Source organism: Leucopleurus acutus, assembly GCF_964270905.1.
Source record: "Leucopleurus acutus genome assembly, chromosome: 18".
Taxonomy (NCBI): domain Eukaryota; kingdom Metazoa; phylum Chordata; class Mammalia; order Artiodactyla; family Delphinidae; genus Leucopleurus; species Leucopleurus acutus.
In genome coordinates this window covers 50,193,884-50,211,475 of record NC_139160.1, presented here as the reverse complement: position 1 = coordinate 50,211,475, position 17,592 = coordinate 50,193,884, and the positions used below count along the sequence as shown (strand labels likewise).

Sequence of the window (17,592 nt, the reverse complement as noted above, 5' to 3'; positions counted from 1 at the left end):
CTTTCAGATTTTTCATCATTAGTTTATAGGAATGCAAGAGATTTGTGTGCATTAACTTTGTATCCTGCTACTTTACCAAATTCATAGCTCTAGTAGTTTCCTGGTAGCATCTTTGGAATTCTCTATGTATAGTATCATGTCATCTGGAAACAGTGACAGTTTTACTTCTTCTTTTCTGATTTGGATTCCTTTTATTTCTTTTTCTTCTCTGATTGCTGTGGCTAAAACTTCCAAAACTCTGTTGAATAATAGTGGTGAGAGTGGGCAACCTTGTCTTGTTCCTGATCTTAGAGGAAATGGTTTCAGTTTTTCACCATTGAGAATGATGTTGGCTGTGGGTTTGTCATATATGACCTTTATTATGTTGAGGTAAGTTCCGTCTATGCCTACTTTCTGGAGAGTTTTTATCATAAATGGGTGTTGAATTTTGTCAAAAGCTTTTTCTGCATCTATTGAGATTATCATATGGTAATCTCTCATGATCTTTTGTATTTCTCCAGTGTCAGTTGTTACTTCTACTTTTTCATATCTAATTCTATTGATTTGAGTCTTCTCCCTTTTCTTCCTGATGAGTCTGGCTAGTGGTTTACCAATTCTGTTTATCTTCTCAAAGAACCAGCTTTTAGTTTTATTGATTTTAGCTCTCATTTCCTTCCTTTCTTTTTCATTTATTTCTGATCTGATCTTTATGATTTCTTTCTTTCTGCTAACTTTGGGTTTGTTTTGTTCTTCTTTCTCTAATTGCTTTAGGTGTAAGGTTAGGTTGTTTATTTGAGATGTTTCTTGTTTCTTGAGGTAGGATTGTATTGCTATAAACTTCCCTCTTAGAACTGCTCTTGCTGCATCCCCTAGGTTTTGGGTCACCCTGTTTTCATTATTTGTTTCTAGGTATTTTTTGATTTCCTCCTTGATTTCTTCATTGATCTCTTGGTTATTTAGTAGTGTATTGTTTAGCCTCCATGTGTTTGTATTTTTTACAGATTTTTTCCTATAATTGATATCTAGTCTTATAGTGTTGTGGTCGGAAAAGATACTTGATACAATTTCAATGTTCTTAAATTTACCAAGGCTTGATTTGTGACCCAAGATATGATCTATCCTGGAGAATGTTCCATGAGCACTTGACAACAAAGTGTATTCTGTTGTTTTTGGATTGTATGTCCTATAAATACCAATTAAGTCCATCTGTTTAATGTATCATTTAAAGCTTGTGTTTCCTTATTTATTTTCATTTTGAATGATCTTTCCATTGGTGAAAGTGGGGTGCTAAAGTCCCCTACTATGATTGTGTTACTGTCGATTTCCCCTTTTATGGCTGTTAGCATTTGCCTTAAGTACTGAGGTGCTTCTATGTTGGGTGCGTAAATATTTGCAATTGTTATATCTTCATCTTGGATTGATCCCTTGATCATTATGTAGTGTCCTTCTTTGTGTCTTGTAATAGTCTTTATTTTAAAGTCTATTTTGTCTGATATGAAAATTGCTACTCCAGCTTTCTTTTGATTTCCATTTGCATGGAATATCTTTTTCCATCCCCTCACTTTCAGTCTGTATGTGTCCCTAGGTCTGAAGTGGGTCTCTTGTAGACAGCATATATATGGGTCTTCCTTTTGTATCCATTCAGCCAATCTGTGCCTTTTGGTTAGAGCATTTAATCCATTTACATATAAGGTGGTTATCGATATGTGTGTTCCTATTACCATTTTCTTACTTTCTTAGTTTTGAGTTTGTTATTGTAGGTCTTTTCTTTCTCCTGTGTTTCCTGCCTAGAGATGTTCCTTTAGTATTTGTTGTAAAGCTGGTTTGGTGGTGCTGAATTCTCTTAGGTTTTGCTTGTCTGTAAAGGTTTTAAGTTCTCCATGAAATATGAATGAAATTCTTACTGGTTAGAGTAATCTTGGTTGTAGGTTTTTCTTTCTCATCACTTTAAATCTGTCCTGCCACTCCCTTCTGGCTTGCAGAGTTTCTGCTGAAAGATCAGCTGTTAACCTTATGGGGATTCCCTTGTATGTTATTTGTTGCTTTTCCCTTGCTGCTTTTAATTTTTTTTCTCTTTATTTAATTTTTGATAGTTTGATTAATATGTGTTTTGGTGTGTTTTTCCTTGGATTTATCCTGTATGGGACTCTCTGTGCTTCCTGGACTTGATTGACAATTTCCTTTCCCATATTAGGGAAGTTTTCAACTATAATCTCTTCAAATATTTTCTCAGACCCTTTCTTTTTCTCTTCTTCTTCTGGGACCCCTATAATTCGAATGTTGGTGCGTTTAATGTTGTCCCAGAGGTCTCTTAGACTGTCCTCAATTCTTTTCATTCTTTTTTCTTTATTCTGCTCTGTAGTAGTCATTTCCACTATTTTATTTTCCAGGTCACTTATCCGTTCCTCTGCCTCAGTTATTCTGCTATTTATTCCTTCTAGAGAATTTTTTTTTTTTTTATGGTATGCAGGCCTCTCACTGTTGTGGCCTCTCCCGTTGTGGAGCACAGGCTCCAGAGGCACAGGCTCAGCGGCCATGGCTCATGGGCCTAGCCACTCCACAGCATGTGGCATCCTCCCAGACCGGGTCACGAACCCATGTCCCCTGCATCGACAGGCGGACTCTCAACCACTGCGCCACCAGGGAAGCCCTAGAGAATTTTTAATTTCATTTATTGTGTTGTTCATCATTGTTTGTTTGCTCTTTAGTTCTTCTAGGTCCTTGTTAAACATTTCTTGTATTTTCTCCATTCTATTTCCAAGATGTTGGATCATCTTTACTATCATTACTCTGAATTCTTTTTCAGGTAGACCCACTGTTTCCTATTCATTTATTTGGTCTGGTGGGTTTTTACCATGCTCCTTCGTCTGCTGTGTACTTCTCTGTCTTCTCATTTTGTTAAACTTACTGTGTTTGGAGTCTCCTTTCTGCAGGTTGCAGGTTCATAGTTGCCGTTGTTTTTGGTATCTGCCCCCAGTGGGTAAGGTTGGTTCAGTGGGTTGTGTAGGCTTCCTGATGGAGGGGACTGGTGCCTGTGTTCTGCTGGATGAGGCTGAATCTTGTCTTTTTGGTGGGCAGTACCGTGTCTAGTGCTGTGTTTTTGGGTGTCTGTGAACTTATTATTGTCTTAGGCAGCATCTCTGCTAATGGGTGGGGTTGTGTTCCTGTCTTGCTAGTTGTTTGCCATAGGGTGTCCAGCACTGTAGCTTGCTGGTTGTTGAGTGGAGCTGGGTCTTAGTGTTGATATGGAGATCTCTGGGAGAGCTTTCGCCATTTGATATTATGTGGAGCCGGGAGGTCTCTGGTGGACCAGTGTCCTGAACTCGGCTCTCCCACCTCAGAGGCTCAGGCCTGACACCCAGCTGGAGCACCAAGGCTGTGTCAGCCACATGGCTCAGAAGAAAAGGGAGGAAAAAGAAAGAAAGAAAGAAAAAAATAAAATAATTTAAAAAAATAAGAAAATAATTAACAATAAGAAAGTAATAAGAAATAAAAGAAAGACAGCAACCAAACCAAAACAAATCCACCAATGATAAAAAGTGCTAAGAATTATACTAAAAACAAACAAAAAACACGGACAGAGAGAACCCTAGGACAAATGGTAATAGCAAAGCTATACAGACAAAATTACACAAGGAAGCATACACATACACACGCACAAAGGGAGAAAAAGAAAAAAATACATACATATAAAAAAAAAAGGAAGAGAGCAACCAAATCAATAAACAAATCTACCAGTGTGAATAAGCTCTAACTATACTAAGATAAACATAAAACCAGGAAAACATTAGAGGCAGAAAGCAAACCCCACGTCTACAGTTGCTCCCAAAGTCCACCGCCTCAATTTTGGGATGATTTGTTGTCTACTCAGGTATTCCACAGATGCAGGTACATCAAGTTGATTGTGGAGCTTTAATCCGCTGCTCCTGAGGCTGCTGGGAGAGATTTCCCTTTCTCTTCTTTGTTCTCACAGCTCCTGGGGTTCAGCTTTGTATTTGACCCTGCGTCCGTTTGTAGGTCGCCTGAGGGCGTCTGTTTTTCACGCAGACAGGACGGGGTTAAAGGAGCAGCTGCTTCGGGGGCTCTGGCTCACTCAGGCCGGGCGGAGGGAGGGGTACGGAATACGGGGCGAGCCTATAGCTGCAGAGGCCGGCATGACGTCGCACCAGCCTGAGGCGTGCCGTGTGTTCTCCCGGGAAGTTGTTCCTGGATCATGGGACCCTGGCAGTGGCGGGCTGCACATGCTCCCGGGAGGGGAGGTGTGGATAGTGACCTGTGTTTCACACAGGCTTCTTGGTGGCTGCAGCAGCAGCCTTAGCGTCTCATGCCCGTCTCTGTTGTCTGCGCTGATAGCCATGGCTCGCAGCGGTGCTCTGAATCCCCTCTCTTTGCACACTCCAAAACAATGGTCTCTTGCCTCTTAGGCAGTTCCAGACTTTTTCCTGGACTCCCTCCCGGCTAGCTGTGGCGTACTAGCCCCCTTCAGGCTGTGTTCACGCCGCCAGTCCTCTTCCTGGGATCTGACCTCCGAAGCCCGAGCCTCAGCTCCCAGCACCGCCCCCCCACCCCCCCACCCCAAGCCCGGCCCCGCGGGTGAGCAAACAAGCCTCTCGGTCTGGTGAGTGCTGGTCGGCACCGATCTTCTGTGCGGGAATCTCTGTGCTTTGCCCTCTACACCCCTATTGTTGTGGTGTCCTCCGTGGCTCCGAAGCTTACCCCTCCGCCACCCGCAGTCTCCGCCCGCGAAGGGGCTTCCTAGTGTGTGGAAACCTTTCCTCCTTCACAGCTCCCTCCCACTGGTGCAGGTGCCGTCCCTATTCTTTTGTCTCTGTTTTTCCTTTTTGCTTTTGCCCTACGCAGGTACGTGAGGGAGTTTCTTGCCTTTTGGGAGGTCTGAGGTCTTCTGCCAGCGTTCAGTAGGTGTTCTGTAGGAGCTGTTCCACATTTAGATGTATTTTTGATGTAGCTGTGGGGAGGAAGGTGGTCTCCACGTCTTACTCCTCCATTTTGAAGCTTTCTCTGTAGACTTTTTAATGATGGCCATTCTGACTGGTGTGAGGTGATACCCCATTGTAGTTTTGATTTGCATTTCTCTAATAATTAGTGATGTCAAACATCTTTCCATGTGCCATTTGGCCATCTGTATGTCTGCTTTGGAGAAATGTCTACTTAGGTCTTCTTCCCATTTTTGGATTGGGTTGTTTGGTTTTGGGGACTTGTTTACTCTTGATTACAATGCAACATGTTGTTAAAGGGTCCAAGGGACACCCTAGTGGTAGAAGTATGTTTGACCTTCACCTCCACCTTGGGCTGGTGGATCCAATTAATTCCATGAAGCAACTGCAGGCCAATCTGTTTCCAGAATTATTGGTTTAAAAACCACTTCATGTTTGTTTGCATCTGTCTTTCCCTTCAGAATGTTCTAAGTCTTTTCACAAATAATGGGATATGTATGTGTTTAGAATCTCTCTCACATATATCAAAGGTAGGAGATATTACTCAATTTTGTAAAAACAAAACTATGGAGCAGAGAGCATGTTTAGAATGTTAATATAAATTTTAATCAAATACAAAGTTTAGTAACAGAAGGCTGAGACTCATGACCTTATGCTTTCTAGCCCTAGTGATGCCTTCTCAGAGTCAGGGGACATTTGACTCAGACCAGCCCTGTCCACCTCCAGAAGAACTGGACCTCAAGCTTGAGAGTAGAGAAGAAGGCAGTGAAGAAGGTATGACTCAAAGGCTGTCCCCCAGTATACAGATGCCTGCCCTGAACCTCCAAATTCTCATGTCTCCCCACATCAGTGCCCCTGCAGGACTTAAGGGTTGGGGGCAAGGGAACTGCAGTGATTCCCTCCCCGTCCAAGCGTTTCTAATGGCAGGCCAGGGTGGGTGTTAATCCAGAGTTTGGTGAGGCTAGTTGGATAGAAGTGGGGCAAGTGAGAACTTCCAAATCTGCTTTGGGCTCTTGGTATTAAAAGCCCTGGGATTTTAACTCAGAGCCCTGAGGTTGTGAGTTTTATATCTCACTTGCTTTAGATCCTGGATTGCCAACCTGGCAAATGATGGAATCACCTGGGGAGGTTTAAGACATACCATTGCCCAGGCTAGTGCTTTACTCCCAAAGATTCCCATGTAAATGGTCTATTTGGCCTCAAACACCCCAGGGGATTCTAATATGCAGCCAGGGTTTAGAATCACTGCTTTGGAAATATTTCAAGGGCTGATTTAATCAATTCTCCCATGTTTTGCAGCCCTATATGTTCCTGTCTGTCAAATTGGATATTTTCATCCATCTGTTTAAAAAACGTAGGGCTTCCCTGGTGGCGCAGTTGTTGAGAGTCTGCCTGCCAATGCAGGGGACACGGGTTCAAGCCCTGGTCTGGGAAGATCCCACATGCCGCGGAGCAACTAAGCCAGTGAGCCACAACTACTGAGCCTGCGCGTCTGGAGCCTGTGCTCCACAAAGGGAGAGGCCGTGACAGTGAGAGGCCCATGCACCATGATAAAGAGCGGCCTCTGCTCGCCGCAACTGGAGAAAGCCCTCGCACAGAAACGAAGACCCAACACAGCCAAAAATAAATGAATTAATTTTTTAAAAAAGCATATATATACGCTTTAACTACACACACACACTCACACACAATACAGGCAACCAACCTCTTTCTGTTCGGCTTCCTTTCTGGAAGCTAATTTATAGCTCTATTTTTTTTTCCCTCTAGAAATCCCCTGCAATTTCTCCCTTGCAGTTGACCTTTAATATTTGCAGTTGGTGTTGGCCGTGAAGACACACAGAATTACTTAGTAGTTTTCTGACTTTCCTTTCTGGTTTAGGATCTGAGATTGATTTGCTTGATTGTTTTCATAGAGGTAATGACATCATTTGTTTTTATTTCTATTTTTGAAGGTGAAGATATTTGCTCCTAATGTTGAGCAGATGCACATTATTAATCACTTGAAAGAGAGCCCAACAGAAGAGCAGAGAAATATGCCGGAGGAAAGTGCCAGGAGGGCCCATGGGGATGCACAAGACTTGGCAGACCTGAACTTCAGCAAGCTTGATGCAGTCAGGATACCTGGTGAGTGAGCTGAAAACTGTGAGGCCAACTGTTCATTTTTATTAATGCTCCCTGACTTCCAAACCGTCTTCCTGAAAGAGTGGTGCACGTTCAGCTACCATTTTGAACCTCTGTTCCAGGCTCTGGGTCTGCAGCACATGAGAAACACTTGGAGAATTTTTAAAACCTCCCAATGCCCAGGTAACACCTGAGACCAGTTACATGAGGGTAGAAACAGACATTAGTGGGTTTTGATGCTCCCCAGGTGATTCTACTATGTGGCCGAGTTTGAGAACCAGTGCTCTACCTAGAGGGGCCGGTGGCTCTCAGGCATGGCTGCACCTGAACTTACCTGGTGGGCTTCAAGACCATCAAGGCCTGTGGCCTTAGGGCCTGGATTTTGGAATTAAGATTCCTGGATGATTTTTATATGCAAGCTAGTTTGGGAGCCACCAATCTAGACCTAATGAGTATACGAATCACCTGGAGATCTTGGTACACTGCGATTCTGATTCAGCTCCTAGGTGACAGGTGGCACGAGGAGTGCGGCCCACAGTTGGGCTCTGGGAATCACAATGGAGGACTGTCTGTTTCTGGACCTTTTCTGTGCAGGAATCATTTATAAATAGGTGACTCCATCTTTTAAAATAAAAGATTGATTTACAACTATAACTGTCTTAGATATTTTTGATTTCTTTTAATTGAGTCCCCTTCATAAGGAGCTATATGTTATATATTTCTTTTTCCAACTCAACAGCTAAAATCAGTTTTAAGATTTTTTTTTTTTTTTTTTTTTTTGCGGTACGCGGGCCTCTCACTGTTGTGGCCTCTCCCGTTGTGGAGCACAGGCTCCGGACGCGCAGGCTCAGCGGCCATGGCTCACGGGCCCAGCCGCTCCGCGGTATGTGGGATCTTCCCGGACCGGGGCACGAACCCGCGTGCCCTGCATCGGCAGGCGGACTCTCAACCACTGCGCCACCAGGGAAGCCCCTAAGATTATTCTAAACGTGCACAATATTCTTGATATTTTGGGAGGCAATTTGGAGATGTCCCACAGTGAGAACTGCGGGTCATTGTTTTAGATTAGGAGTGTGTTGCTCCTAACCCTAATATGTGGATACTTATCTATCTAAATTGGTTGCTTACTGCTCCTTTACATATACAGTATTCCAGATATCTATTGCTGTGTAAAAACAGCACCAAAATTTAGTGGCATAAACAGTAATTTATCATCTTTCCTGTTTCTGTAGGTTGACTGGGCTTAGCTGGGTTTGCTTAAGATCTCTCACGCAGTTGCAGTCGGGTAGTAGCTGGGGCTGCAAAACACCACAATGGTGTCTTCACTCCCATGTCTGGTGCCTGAGCTGGGATTGGCTGGCGTGTGGCCACGTGGCAGTCTTGGGCTTCCTTATAACCCATAGACCTCAGGTGCTTAAGTTGCTCATGAGAGAGCTGGCATTGCTCAGAACAAACATTCCAAGAGAATCAGGCTTTCCTTTTACTATCTAACCACAGGAGTTCCTCAGCATCATTTCTGCTACATTCTGTTGATTAAAAGTGAGACCAGATTCAAGGAGGGGAGACTATAAAAGGGCATGAACATTGGGAGGCATGGATACTGGGACGCCATCTTTGGAGACTTGCTACACATTATGTGTACACCAAGTTTATTATGTATAAACAAATTTAAATATCTATTTACAAAACCCCAGGGAGGGTGAGGGAAATTATCGTATTTGAGCTGCTGGTGTTTTGACAATTTACTCTTTTCTTCCATTGCAAATAGGTTTGCCCTAAGACAACTTTATAAAGATTACTGCCTGGCAGGTCTGATGCTAAAATTAGTGTGTTCACATCTAAGACAGTATTGCTTGTAAATCAATAAAAAAATTACTGCTATTTTTAAAAAACACTTTTATTCTAGCACATAAGAAGAGGTTTTTGTTTTTAGAAGAAATGAAATTATCTCAAATGCTTTAAAAAAATATATAGTTCTACTTGTACCAAGCTTGAAATATTTAGCAAAAATTAGCATCATGATGGGTATTCCAGCTTGCAATTCAGAATTTCATACTGTTGACGCAAAATGTTTATTATTTTTATTAGGTTAATATAAACCCTTTATGTCTGTCTATTAAGTCCACTTGCTACAAGGGCTACACTGAAGCCATAATGATTAGGTCTGTGTTCTAGCATTTTGCACCAACTTTTACAAAAACATCTCTGAGCCACTTTGACAAATATAGATTGCTATCCTGACTTTAAAACCAAGTTAATGAGGGACCCCCCTGGTGGTCCAGTGGCTAAGACTCTGGGCTCCCAACGCAGGCGGCCCGGCTTCGATCCCTGGTCAGGGAACTAGATCCCACATACCACAACTAAGAGTTTGCATGCTGCAACGAAGATCCTGCATGCCGCAACTGAGACCCGGTGCAGCCAAATAAATACATAAATAAATATTTTTTTAAGAACTAAGTTAATGAATTAATCAAAGTCATTACCAACTCCAGAAGACTTTAAGGAAATGCTCTTCTGCCATTTGATTCACGTGTTATTGCTCTTATATGCCTTAATTCTTTGCTTAAAAATTAATTGATCATAGGTTCTGCCTCAAATAATCCCAGGCCCCCTGTCTTTGCAGGTGGTTTTGGGGTGACCCAGAGCTGCACTGTCAACAGTTCTGTAAAGGACATTTCAACCCTTCTGCTGCGCTAAGAAGCCCATGAGCTGGTGCTGCCTTTCCCTGTGCTGGCAGCTGAAACCTTCCTGCTTGTGAAGTCACAGTGGGTCAGGATAATATTGTGGATAGAGAAGAAAAGGATGAAAAGCTTCCTGTCAGGTAAGCACTCTCCTGTTTCCCTTCCTCCAGATGAATATGTGTGACTGCTTTCCTAATAGCTTAACAAAGTATCTTTCATGATGGGGCTGCAGTATTTGGTGATTGGCCTTAAGGTCGGGGCGGCCATGGCAAGGGGCTGTGGTTTAAAGTGATAAGACCAGGTGGCATTCAACCATCGAGAAGATGTATTCTTACAAAATACTCTGGCTTAGTCTGTAAGGAAACAGTTTCAATGTAGCAGTTCTCTTGTATGATGTCATTCAGCTACATGGATCCAATTGTGCTTACTTGAATTATTTCCTCTTGACCCTAGTCCATATAGCCTTCCTTTCTCTTACTAACTGGGTATTTCAATGAAGCCTCATGTTGGAACAGATTTCTTATGTGCACAGTGCTTGTGAGCTTTTGTTCCAAATATTGTAGTGTTTGAGAGGCTGGTGTGAGCTGATAATTTTAACTCTCTTCACAGTCATGCTGTCAGGTGCCTAAGAAACATTTTCTCCCCCTCAGTTAGAGCTCCTCTTCTGATAGGTTTGCTGATGCAGGCCCAGCCACTGCCACCCAGAAGCCTAGATGCAAACACAGCTATGGGGATGTGAGGGAATCCTGCCAGGATACTACCAACGAGATGGTGCAGACATGTGCCTTCGTGGCATGGTCCCTCGCGTGAAAATCGTGATGGAATGGGGAAAATGATGTGGGGAGTGCTTTATAATGTATTTGAAAAGTGATACTTCACAATCTTTGGAAGAAATTGTTCAAGTAAAAATAGTTGAGCTCCAGCCAATTGAATTACACATTTTACCACTTGATGATAGGTGCTTTCAATGGGATCGTGACTCAACGATGAAATAACTGTCATTGAATTATCCAGATATCCGTGGTTTCTAGACAAGCACCTTGTCATTTTTATTTTTCATTTGTTAAAGTCGGAAGCAATACTTTCATGCCGTGTTTTAAACAGTTGGGCATTGGGCCATTGCAAAGGCTTTTTACTGAACCTCCAGGTTGGCTTCTATATGGGCACCAGCCGTAACTGGAGTGGGTTGACTTGTTTTTAGAATTAACTCCAACAAAGAGCAGGGAGAATTTTTTAAGTGAGACAACGATATCTGAGTGTAGATATCTGCATTAGCAACTGAACTTGGCGACTAGACAAATTTTCATTATTTCTGTGAAGGTATTTATTCTGTTCTGTCTGATTCAGATAAAGCCATGACACTTGAAGCATCATACATTCTTTTAATGTGCTGTGCAGCTGTCAACTGCTGGGCAGGGTTTCATCAGGAGCCAGAGTAGTGGCTTCTGAAACACCTGCTTTGGATGCCTTTTGAATGGTCACTTTCTGTGAACTATCACTAAGCTACTTTTTAAAATGTAGGGTAAGAGAAGAGAGGAATAATAGGGCAATTTCACTAGTGCATAATAAAAACTGCAGTGCTGCCGATAGATTTCAGTAGTGGGAAGAGACCCCACACCATGGTAGGTGCCCGCACACACGTGTGCAGCTCTCCTGGAAGGAAAACAGTGCATCTGGTCGTGATGTTTCCTCCTTCCTTCAGTTCCCTGTAGCTTTGCTCCATGCAGGGCAGTCCTGCCAGAATTGACAAGGAAGATACACCCCTACAGTTCCTTTGTTGTCACAGACTATATTCTCCCAGGAAGGACTGGGGCTATTCACTCACATGCGTTGGGCTCCCTGGTCCCTGAACCCAACTCAGGCTCCAGAAACTCACATTCCCACCAGGGGAGGAACGAAGGAAGCACAGCTGGCCCAGAAGAGGTACAGAGCACTTTCTTTGTCCTGTTGCTTGTCTCTGTACTCACTCTAGGTTGTAAGCTCATGGTTGTAAGGGAGTTTTGCCTATTTTGTTCACTGCTCTAATCACCTGCGCCAAGAACATCCTCTGGCACATATTAAGCCTTCAGTACACATTTGTTGAATTGAATGGACACCCACCATTTACTTCACATCCCCAAAGAGGTTTCCCTACATAAACTATCACAGACCTTAAGGCGGTCCCAGTTTTCATACAGGACTTATCTGTCTGTCTGAGATATTTTTTAGATAGGACTTCAAAGTAAATTTGTTATAACATATAAAAATTCCCTTTAAACTCACATTCTCATTTTAAATGCCTGGGTTAAAATGATTACAGCCTTTGGTCTGTGGCAGCTCTAAGCCTACTGGAGATATCAGTTTTAGTTAATGCAATGATAAAACACACCGTTTATAGACCTCAAGTGCTACAGAGCAGAGACAGTTCTTCAAGTGGAGGCAATGTCCAGTTTTTCTGTATCATTATTCTACCCTACAAAGCCACACGAACAGGAATGGAAGGCATTTCAGGATGGGACAAGTTGTGCAGACAAGAGAGAACATAGCAGGCTGGAGGCTACTATCTTAATTAGGACCGCTTTACAGGGTTGGTACTTGGCTGGCATCTGGGAACTTGGCACTTGACCCACTCCCTAACTGATAAAAATGATCCACTTTGCCTAGACGGTGCAAACAATGTGAATTATGCTGAACACCTGCTTTCCTTCTTGGAGTTTGGAATTATCATTGTTGCTGGGCAGAGGGTGCCTTCCTGACCAGCTGCTTATAAAAACCTTGGGTGGTAAGTCTCTTCCCAGGGCAGGAACATTGAACACATTTTTTTTTTTTTTTTTACATCTTCATTGGAGTATAATTGCTTTACAATGGTGTGTTAGTTTCTGCTTTATAACAAAGTGAATCAGTTATACACATACATATGTTCCCATATCTCTTCCCTCTTGCGTCTCCCTCCCTCCCACCCTCCTTATCCTACCCCTTTAGGTGGTCACAAAGCACCGAGCTGATCTCCCTGTGCTATGCGGCTGCTTCCCACTAGCTATCTATTTTACGTTTGGTAGTGTACATATGTCCATGCCACTCTCTCACTTTGTTACAGCTTACCCTTCCCCCTCCCCATATCCTCAAGTCCATCCTCTAGTAGGTCTGTGCCTTTATTCCTGTCTTACCCCTAGGTTCTTCATGACATTTTTTCTTTTTTACTTAAATTCCATATATATGTGTTAGCATACGGTATTTGTCTTTCTCTTTCTGACTTACTTCACTCTGTATGACAGACTCTAGCTCCATCCACCTCACTACAAATAGCTCAATTTCATTTCTTTTTATGGCTGAGTAATATTCCATTGCATATATGTGCCACATCTTCTTTAAACATTCATCCGATGATGGACACTTAGGTGGTTTCCATCTCCTGGCTATTGTAAATAGAGCTGCAATGAACATTTTGGTACATGAATCTTTTTGAATTATGGTTTTCTCAGGGTATATGCCCAGTAGTGGGATTGCTGGGTCATATGGTAGTTCTATTTGTAGTTTTTTAAGGAACCTCCATACTGTTCTCCATAGTGGCTGTATCAATTCACATTCCCACCAGCAGTGCAAGAGTGTTCCCTTTTCTCCACACCCTCTCCAGCATTTATTGTTTCTAGATTTTTTGTTGATGGCCATTCTGACTGGTGTGAGATGATATCTCACTGTAGTTTTGATTTGCATTTCTCTAATGATTTATGATGTTGAGCATTCTCTCATGTGTTTGCATTGAACACATTTTACTGAACTTTTCTCTCCTGGAGAAAGGAACACATTCACCTCCCTCCTCAACCTGGAGGGAGGCAGCATTGAAAGCCTATGCAGGGGTTTCTCCAGACCCTGCCTGTATCTTATTCTCTTGTGGATCCTGTATCCTTTCACTATAGTAAATCTTAACCATGAGCACAGCTATATGCAGAGCCCCATGAGTTCTTTTGGCATGCACCCGAATATGTGCCTGGTCTTGGGGGGGTCCCCCAGATATATGCTAGAGCACCAGGGGTCCCCAGAGTGGGCAAAGGTACGCCTGGGGACTGAGGCACTTTGGCTCAAGGTCATGAGTATGTGCTGAGGATGCAGAAATACAGAGAGGGAACTGGAATAAACCTCTCTTTGTGAGCTAGAGCCTTTGTCTCTGTCTCATGGTGGATTTTCTCCCTGGCCGTCTGGCCTGATCCATGTGGAGGACTCATTTGCCTACACACAGGGCCTATCACACTAACAGTGGGCTGAGCTGCATCCTTCATTGTTGTACCCAAGGGAAAGGAAGGGAAGAAACAAGCATTTGCCACAATGCCTAGACATCAGATCAGAGCTGCCGGAGTCCCATCTTGGGCTTTCTCAGGATAGAATAGCTCACAAGCTGTCCTTGCTCCCCAGCCTCGTGGAAGGAAGAGATGCTAGCTCAGCTTTAACTCTCTCATTCCATCCAAAGTCTCCACCAGCACTGTGGCCCTAGCTTTTTGAAAGGAATCATCTAGAGAAGAATGTGGGGAGCCAATCTCTCTCTCTCTCTCTCTCCTCTATCATTTGTATGTGGTAAGATGGGGGTGGGTGGTGTGCAGGGTTGTCAGTGAAGAGGACCCTTGAGCTCTCTCTACAGACCCATAGCCCCCCATATTTTCTCCTGCCTTCAGTTAACTCAGTGGGCATAATAGCCAATATCAAGGTCACCTTGAGTGCTGTTGTCTCCCTCAGGAGAGACTGTCTTCCCCAACACCTGCTGTTGGTCCGAAGCAAGCTTTGGGGGTGTTACAAGTTAAACTGAGTCTTATTAAGATTTTTTTTTAAAGAGTTTAGTTGAGCACAAATCGATTTGAATCATGCAGTACCCAGTCTAGCAGGTAGAAAGGGGATCTAAAGAGCTGTGCAAAATGTAAGACTTTTATAGGCAGAAGGGAGTGGAAACAAGAAAGTTACACTAGGCAAAACAAAGAAACAAACAAACAACAAATTGGTTATTGCAAGGTTCCTTTCCTTAGGGGATGGCAGGGGTCTATGAGGCAGATTACCTAACTAGTGCTGATCAGACATTCCTGATTTGCTGGTTCAAGATTCCATTTTTGGAAGAGCCAAAAGTGTAATTCAGTTAGTCTCGATTTGGTGGATATGGGCTTAGCATAACTCCATTTGGGGTTTGTTGTCTTGTTTATAACAGGGGTTATCTGAGGATATTATTAATGGCCCTCAGATTTTGACCCTAGAAACTTCTGAGATGTATCAAGATAGGATAATTAAATTTAATCTCAAGGTCACGGTAGAAACCACCTCTTCTATCTCCTCTTTTATCAACCTTGTTCAAATTTATAAGTGTTACCATGATGTGTCCTATGGAACAATATAATCCATGTAATACAGAGCCAGCAGTAAAAAATTCTACCCATTTCTAAGTAGTGCTTCTGCTACATTCTATATATTTTGATATGTGGTATTTTTGTTATTGGTTAGTTCTAAATGTTTTATAATTTTCTCTGTAATTTCTTTTGTGACCCAAGAGTTATTTAGAGGAATGTTTATTACTAAACACTTCAGGCTTTTCTAATTGTCTTTTTAATTTTGATTTTTAACTTGATTACATTGTGATTAGAGAAAATGATCTGGATGATCCAGTGCTTTGAAAAGTTGAGACTTGCTTTATGCCTAAGTATATGGTCAATTTTTGTAAATGTTCTGTGAGATTTTTAAAATATTGTGAATTCTCTAGTTTTTGAGTACAGAGTCCTCTATATGTCCATTAGATAAGACATGTTGATTGTGTTTAAATCTTATATAGTCTATTTATTTTTGGTTTCCTTGAAATATAAATTACTAAAAGAGAAATGTTTAAATTCTCTCAGTATAGTGTTGGATTTATCTGTTTCTCCTTGCAGTTTAATAGTATTTAGATGCATGGAAGTTTAGAATTATTTTAGTTACCTAGTGACTTGAATTTATCATTATTATCTCTTTTCTAATAATTCTTTTTTGTTTAATATTAACATTTATTTATTCTAGCTTTCTTTTGTTAATATTCCATCCCCATTTCCCCTATATTTTTTACTTTCAACTTTTCTACATCCTTGTGTGTCTTGAATAAAGTATATAACTGAATTTTAAAAATGCTTTCTAGGGACTTCCCTGGCTGTCCAGTGGTTAAATCTCCAATCTTCCAATACAGCAGGTGTGGGTTCAGTCCCTGGTTGGGAGACTAATATCCCACATGCTGCATGGCACGACCAAAAAAAAAAAAAAAAAATCCTTCTAATAACACCAGTAGTAGGAACAAAAATTTTTTTTAAATAATAGCAAAATGGACTTGAACAAAATTTAAAACTTCTGTTCTTCAAAAGAGACCATTAGGGCTTCCCTGGTGGTGCAGTGGTTGAGAGTCCACCTGCCGAGGCAGGGGACACAGGTTCGTGCCCCGGTCCGGGAAGATCCCACATGCCACGGAGCAGCTGGGCCCGTGAGCCATGGCCGCTGAGCCTGCGTGTCCGGAGCCTGTGCTCCGCAACGGGAGAGGCCACGACAGTGAGAGGCCCGCATACTGCAAAAAAAAAAAAAAAGAGAGAGAGAGAGACCATTAAAATCACAGTAAGACAAGCCACAGACTAGGAGAAAATATTTGCAAAAGAGATATCTGTTCAAGAACTTATGGCCAGAATATAAAATGAACTCATACAACTCAATAAGAAGACAACCTAATTATAATAATAGGCAAAAATGGGCAAGAGTTAGTCATTAGGGAAATGCAAATTAAAACCAAAATGAGATACCATTATACACACACTTGACTGGCTAAAATTATAAAGACTGATAATTCCAAAGGTTGGTGAGGATAAGGAGAAACTGGAACCATTGTACGTTGCTGGTGGAAATGTAACATGATAGAACTACTTTATAGAAAACAGGTTTTACTAAAGTTAAACATGTACTTACCAAATGACTCAGCATTCCCATTCCTAGGAATCAACCGGAGAGAAATGGAAAGATACGTCCATGGAAAGACATGTTTGTGTGTGTTCATAGAAGCATTATTCATAATAGCCCCAAACTGGAAACAATCCAGCCGCTCTTTAACTAATTAATGGGTAAACAAATGTGGTATATCCATACAATGGAATGCTACTTGGCAATGAAAGGGAATAAAGTACTGATACGTATGTGGAAAAATCTTAAAACTATTATGCTAAGTGAAAGAGCCAGACACATAAGACTATATAGTGTATGATTCCATTTATATGAAATGTTGGAAAAGACAAAACTATAGAGATAGAAAGCAGATCATTGGCTGCTGAGGGCTGGAGATTGGGAATTGATTGCAAACAGGCCTGAGGAATGTTTGGAAGTGATAGAAGTATTCTGAAACTGGATTTCAGTGATATTTGCACAACGCTATACATTTACTAAAACTCATAAAATGTAAAATGGATGAATTAATGATATGTACAGTAGGTGTTAATAAAACAAACATTTTAAAATGTGTTCATAGTCTTTGTATTTTTTAACTGGAGCATTTAGTTCATTTACTCTCTTCATAATTATATATATATATTTGGATTTTTCCTATCATTTTTAAAATTTATTTATTTTTAAATAAATTTATTTATTTAATTAATTTATTATTTTTTGGCTGTGTTTGGTCTTTGCTGCTGTGCGCGGGCTCCCTCTAGTTGTGGCAAGTGGGGCCCACTCTTCATTGCAGTGCGCAGGCTTCTCATTGCAGTGGCTTCTCTTGTGGAGCACGGGCTCTAGGCGTGTGGGCCTCAGTAGTTGTGACACATAGGCTCAGTAGTCGTGGCTCGCAGGCTCTAGAGCACAGGCTCAGCAGCCGCGGTGCATGGGCTTAGTTGTTCTGAGGCATGTGG

The 17,592-nt window shown here is 42.0% G+C and overlaps 1 long non-coding RNA gene across 3 annotated transcripts in view; it reads left to right on the top strand.

The window, feature by feature from the left end:
• The window catches only part of LOC309974913, a 400,558-nt gene that overhangs the window by 11,188 nt on the left and 371,778 nt on the right, over positions 1-17,592 (top strand). For all 3 annotated transcript variants that reach the window (XR_014326932.1, XR_014326933.1, XR_014326934.1), the window contains exons 2-4: positions 5,598-5,708; positions 6,887-7,058; positions 9,679-9,876. This is a non-coding gene — a long non-coding RNA (uncharacterized lncRNA). The remainder of the gene's footprint in view (positions 1-5,597; positions 5,709-6,886; positions 7,059-9,678; positions 9,877-17,592) is intronic.